Source organism: Epinephelus lanceolatus, chromosome 4 (assembly GCF_041903045.1).
Source record: "Epinephelus lanceolatus isolate andai-2023 chromosome 4, ASM4190304v1, whole genome shotgun sequence".
In the NCBI taxonomy this organism is placed as follows: Eukaryota; Metazoa; Chordata; class Actinopteri; order Perciformes; family Serranidae; genus Epinephelus; species Epinephelus lanceolatus.
In genome coordinates this window covers 41,710,703-41,717,483 of record NC_135737.1, presented here as the reverse complement: position 1 = coordinate 41,717,483, position 6,781 = coordinate 41,710,703, and the positions used below count along the sequence as shown (strand labels likewise).

At 39.1% G+C, this 6,781-nt stretch overlaps 1 protein-coding gene across 1 annotated transcript in view; it reads left to right on the top strand.

Moving 5' to 3' along the window:
• The first annotated feature begins 4,136 nt into the window (after positions 1–4,136).
• The window catches only part of pik3cb (phosphatidylinositol-4,5-bisphosphate 3-kinase, catalytic subunit beta), a 69,993-nt gene continuing 67,348 nt past the window's right edge, over positions 4,137–6,781 (top strand). The window contains exon 1 of the mRNA XM_033631611.2: positions 4,137–5,416. The gene's annotated coding sequence lies outside the window, so the exon portion shown is untranslated. The remainder of the gene's footprint in view (positions 5,417–6,781) is intronic.

The window sequence follows — 6,781 nt, the reverse complement described above, 5'->3', positions numbered from 1 at the left end:
ATATGTGTAATGCATTGTTATTTTATAGGCTTATAAATCATAAGGATTGTGAAATAAATCGCTCTCTCTATTGGCTGTAACCATAGTCTGTAATATACACATCCAAAACAGGAAGTTGGCCCAAGGCCCTGACCCTCGCCCCGCCTTCATGTCCACGCCAAACCCAGTCCCAGGTCACATCTCAGACACTGCAATCCAGTTTCAGCCATATTGCTTTCAAGCAATTACATACCTCTTGGCAAGGCCTCACAATTAAACAAATGATGATATTTTGATATCCATAATTATATGCATTCACATAAGGTGCCCTTTCAAGTTCAATGTGCTTTTTATTACACGCTTATCATCTGTGAAGAGATTATGCACAGTGTGGGTTTGGACCGAGTTAGGGTACATTTAATCGAATAAGAGGAGCAGTAATGGAAGCATGCTGGACTCAGGGCGACGCTGCATAGGCTGCTCCCTTTGAGCCCGGCTTATGTGAAGCAAATTTCACACAATGAGAACGTTATGAGGGGGAACTCTGAGGGAGAGCCTTTAACCCCAGCCCACCAGTAGGTCAAGCACATGGCATATGACATAGTCCAACTTTATTGTCACTGATGAGGTGCAGCACACATACCTGTGTCGTGAAGAGATTATCTAAATGTATTCAACTCTGATAAAACTACTTGACAGCATGGGTCTGATTATGACATGATCTCATGATCCTGTAACGTCTCGGGACCAGCTGCGTACATGGCACTGTACCCAGGCAAGTATCCACGTGTAGTCAAGAGACCAAATACCATCATTCAGCTTTCATTGGAAGCAGTCACACTGGGAACATAATTTCTAACAGAAGTCACCCAAATGTGCTCACTGTGAAGGAGAAGGCATTCAAACTGACTCACCCTGTATAACAGTGTGGCGTGTAGGTCTCTGCTGCCCCCTTGTGGCGTAACTCTCCCTCTTGTTCATTGATGAGACCGAATTATGTAATCCTAAAAGAGAGACACATTCAATTCGTAGGGGTCATCGTAGACTAAGAACTATGTTGAAAATACCATGTTCAACTTGTCTGTTAAAAGACTATGAAGTCACCTGCTATCTTGAGTAGAGTTTGTTCACTGGGCGATCATTCCTGTATTCCACCTTTTTTACTATAAAGCTTTATATATTTTATTTATTCTTATTTCAATTTATTTTATTTTATATTATTTTATTTTTAACTTCAATTCAATTTTATTTTATTTTGTATTATATTATTTTATTTTATTTTATTTTATTTCATGGTGACAGTGCACAGCTACTTAGCTGCACCAGTTTTCTATAAGCTAATTTTCATCTGTAGTCCTTGACAGGAAACAGAAAATAACTTCTCTGCCAAAAGACAATATTATTGAGAAAAAATATACAATTACAAAATATAACATATTCATGACACAACAGCTTCAGCAATAACAACAGCAAGACAACACAACATCAAATCATCCCAACAATAAAAGTAGCAACAGCAATACAACTACAACATTAAGATATAACAATACAACTACAACATTAAGATATAACAAGATTTCATAATGTTAGATCGAGTGTTAGAGTTCATGTGTGATGCGTACATGACTGGGTTGATTTTAGCCATGATTGCATCTTAAATTTAAAACCAGCAAAGCTGTTGCACCATCTTATCTCACTTGTGTTCCAATAGTTTGTAGCTCTAACAGAGAAGACTGATCCACAAGACTCAGTAGATCTGTGCTGCACTGCACAGTCACCTCTGTTGGTCGTCCTAGGCGTCCTCCCATTGTCTGAGCACAGTTGTGTGAACTCTTTTTACCCTCATTATGCACTGTAATACTGCTTGGGCTGCAACATGTCCCCTTATCTCTGTAAGATTTTCCTAATGTAAAAGGCATTTTTGAGAATGACTAACTTTGCTTAAAAAAACGCATTTCATCTGATTCTCTCTTTAGAAAATATCAACTTTAATCAATGTTTAATGTTAATATAAACCAGCCTTGTGTATTCATGTATAAATATGTACATCTCAGTCATGACTTGACGAGCGTCTTCCTCAGACATTTGACTTTTCTTAATCAATATTCACTGAAATACTGAGGAGCATCTCTTTGGAACAACATTCTTCCATCTCTACAATCATCATCTACATTATCATTATTCAAAAACCATCTGAAAAGGAATTATTTATTTTGTTAATTGTACATCTTTAACAATTTTGTACTACTTCTTAGTCTGGAACTCTTATCCAGTTATGCAATCTCCATTTCTATCTTTTTTTCTTGTATGTCTGTTGTTATTTAATAGGGGAGGTATCTTTAAATTTGCTTTTATATTTGTCTGCTGTTGCTTTTGCTTTAAGTTTGCTTTTTAAATGCATTTTCTGCACTGTTTTTCTTGCTTTTAGCTTTTGTTTTTAATGATCTATTGTTCCTTTAGTGTTTTATCTTAACATATTTCTCTTGTAAAGCACATTGAATTGCCTTGTGTATGAATGGTGCTATATAAATAAAATTGCCTTGCCTTGCCTTGCCTTTAAAAGCCATTTTTGGCTTCTAACCTCTTCTGCACAATGTTTTAACTTTTAGTTTGCTTTTCTTGTATTTTCTATGCATGCATGTGCAAATAAACTAAACTAAACTAAACTAAAACACAGTCTGCAACAGTTTGGACTCTAATGTGGCCATTTTACATCATGACCACTGTGCTGGAATAAATGTAGACCTACTTTAAATATTATTTAAAATCAATCACATGATATTATGTATAACAAGATAAATACCCCTCAAAACATGCCACAGATACATACAACTGCCTTGAAATAACCTTTGTAATAAACTGTCAGTGTGTGGAACAGTGTGAGTGGGAGCAGTCTCTGAGTAGGCCTATATCCTGTAAGGAGCAGATGTGTCCACCATTTTAGTTGACCAACATAAGACCCTGAATGTTAACATGGTTTTGGCTACACATGGTTCATATTTGTCAAACCTTTCCCAACCAAAAGTAGAATTCCTACAAGATTCAGCCCTGTATAATAAAGTATGACAGCATTACTGTATATTTGTAGGCTAGATAAACAATAAACTATTTGAACACCAGAGGGCAGCAGAGCTCATCCTTTACTGCCAACATGCTCTGAACAAGCTTGTACACATGTCACGAAGATATAAAAGTTATAAATATCAAACTGGAGCGTTACCTGATGATGACGTGTCGTGGATTAACTCGGTGGTTAAGGGATAAATACAATATTCATACATGTAAAACAGATGTAGATGTAGCGTGTATTTTCGGCTCATGTGGGCTACACGCCGACAGTGAATTGCACATTTCGCTCGCCTGAAAGATTCATTTTGGGTTTCCTGGAGGTTTAAAAATATTGTGTTTCCGGGTGAAATCACTGCCCAGAAGTTTTGTACCGGCGGTATGTGGTTGCTGGAAGAAAGCCGGCTGCCCTTCATGCCTCAACCGGAGAACTGCAACAGAGTCAAACCAGAGGGCAGGAAGTGTGGCCTTCACAATAAAAGACTCATAGGGTCACTACGGAGCAGCAGGCATGGTTTGAGCTATCTTGAGCTATTTACTACTGTCAGCAGAGACCTGAAATAAGAATGATATAGTTATCATAGTTATAAAAAGCTGTACTTTAATACATCTGTCAAATATGTGCTTCATAAGGCCGAGCCAACAGTTTCACAGGGTTGCAGTGGCAGGACTAAGGATGGTTGATACCAAACTTGTAGACAGTTGTTTTTGTCATAGACCTACAGAAGATGTAGGGTTAGATTCAGCAAAATAAACCTGTGTATGGCAAGATGCTGGAGTTGTATGCTGAACTGTGCAGTGTTATGTTGGCTTCATGAGCAGTGGAATGCAAAACATCATCACTGAGAGATACAGTCGAGCAAAATAAGATAAGAACAAGCCTAGTTTTTGGCCTAATACTGTGGTGGTAAGCTATCATGTTGATTTGTACAGTGTTTTTAAAGTGTAGCCAAGCCAGAGCAGGATGTTTTTTGCTTGTGTGCAATGATAGGAGGTCAGGGGCCAGTCACAGCAGCCCTGAGCATGTACACAGGGGCGTATTTAAGATTTGATGACATTGGGGACTTAGCCCAGACCTCTGTGCGGCTTTTTTTTTTTTTTTTTTTAGGATTTTGGCTTTTTGCCTTTATTAGAAAGGACAGTCTAAGTGTAAAAGGAGAAGAGAGGGAGGATGACGCACAGCAAAGAGCCACAGGCTGCAGCAGGGACATTGCCTTTGAATATGGGACACCTGCACTACCCACTAAGCCACAGAGCGCCCACACTAGCTCTATTCTGATGCTTTTTATGCACTCCAGCACCTTATGCACACTAAGAGTGCAGAAATGATTCCAAGTGTGAATCAATTTATTTTTATTGTGAATTAGAAAATGGTTCAGGGCCCACCTGGCATCCTATCAGGGGCCAGATTCAGCCCGTGGGCCGTAAGTTGACTATCACTAGTGTGTTTGTGGCTAAAATATCACCACTAGGATTTTGAAATAAGATAATTTAAGATAAACTTATTTGCCATTTGTACACAGGAATTCTTGTGCAAAAACACTCAGTCAAATCAGAAATAGTCAGGTAAGAATTAGTAAAAGATAAAGTGCACACAACGAGGTTTTAAAAGTATAAAAAGTATAATAGATATAAGAATACAAGAACACAAACTCCACCTGCAGAGCATTCAGAAAGGTATTTCACATTATGGGTGTTGCACATTTGCACATTTCATTGCACATGAACTATGGTAGGTAGGTAAAGATTTCATTTTATCTCTTTTTTTGCATGATTTTAATGTTGCATATTTTAGATTAAACTAAATAAAACCAAAGCTTCCAGTCCAAACTATATAGTCTGGACAATTGAGTGTCAGTAGAGCAACTCCAAACAGTGTAATCTGATTACACTTCATTGCAAATCGTTTATAGCAGCCTGCTGACTTCTTTGTCCAAAGTTTTTAGAATAAAACAAATTCATTTTAAGGGTGGATTTCCCCTTTAAACAAAACTCAGCAGGTTGAGTCTCACTTTCAGATGTCTGTCCCCAGTGAGGCTTTATTTTGAACTCCGTGAGCGGAGGTGCTGTCTCTGTGCAGCTCCTCAGACTTGACGGTGCCGGCGGAGGAGGCAGAGCTGGCGGAGGAAAAAGCAGTGGTGGTGACAAACCTTCTGAAACAAACAGGAAGCGAGACCGCGCTCCTGTGTCCACCTGCGAGCTCTGAGCTCTGCGTCCACACACAGCCGGGGCCGTGGCTCGTGTAGCACACACACTTTCTATAGCTGAAGCTACTCTGATCTGAAGATCTACCAGATATATTAACTTTCAGCTGTTGCGTCGGCTGGCACATTTTTATTTTCAACGACCTCACACCTAAAAGTGACTAAAGGTAAGTCTCCACTTGTCTTCACTTTTTATGGGTCAGATTTCAGCTCAGTGTTTTCCACTTGCGGAGTGAGGACCTCACGCCAAACTCCATTTATCAATCTGCCAATTTAATGTCGCATTGCTTATTCTAACCATTAAAATAATCACTTTGCCTCTAGGGACATAACTTCATAACTTCTGCATATCTGTGGCATCCACATTTAGAAACCAGAAAACTAGTTTATAAGACATTATTTGGATAAATTAATCTAGTGGGATTGTTGTATCGGTCAAAGCAACGCACACTAAAATGAGCTGTGATGGGCGGCGGTGAGAAACACAGCTTATTGTTGCAGTTTTCTGAATATGAAGAGTTGATCCAGGGTGGAAGTGTGCGCCGAATAAAGCAGGAATACATGTGGATTTGTTGAGGAATGAAAATTGTTCAGAAAGTTGTTGACTTAAGCATCCAACCGAGATAACAACAAACTTCATACATTTTGAAACAGAGTTTGGTGAGTGCAGCTCCAAACGAGAACAGAGTGTAGCGTTCCTGAGTGATTATATCTCTGCTTAAATTGGGACTAGGTTGTTGCCTTTTTGGATATGAGAGTGTGTGTTAGACGTTCCCATTTGGACAATGACAAAAGCACTTTTAGATCATAGGTCCTCCAAACCTGGACTTTGGTGCAGTTTTTATGAGTCACCACTTGTGAAAAAAGAGTTCATGTGAAAGACTTCTACCTGTAGTTGGGTAGTCTGCATGAGATCAACCTTTATTATATTTCTTATTCTGGTATAGATCCTCTTAATCCTCTTCCCCTGGGCCGTGGTCCCTGTGTCGGGAAACAGTGACCAATAAACCCAAAGTAGTCTAAGGGATCACTTGGCCACACCACACCAAACTGTGTCACTGATGACAGCTGTGCATGTTAGATTATTGAGAAACAGACCGACAACAGAGCTAAATAAAGAGGATATGAAACTTTGGAGAGTGATTCATTCAGTCAGTTATTCTGCCATGTCTATATCAGCCTTTTGGTTTTATTTCATTCAAAGGCAGAAGTCAGGCTAAATATCTTAGGTAGCTGTTTCGTTAAATGCTTCTCCTGATGTCGTGGAAGTCGAGCTGATTCATAAGAACAGTTATGGGTAAATCTGACGTAGTTCAAGCACAGAATTTGTCCCAACCAGTCATCTTTAAATGTTTTTTGGGACCTTATAATGGGCAGTAATATTCCTGACAGATTTATACAGAGCCTGGTTTACGTAGTTGACTAATATTGGGTGACTTGACAGTTCAGCTGCTTCTTTAGAATTGTCATAACCTGGATTCAGGTTTTGGCATGTCAAGCTCCACAGCCATCATTTTCTCAGCTAACGTACT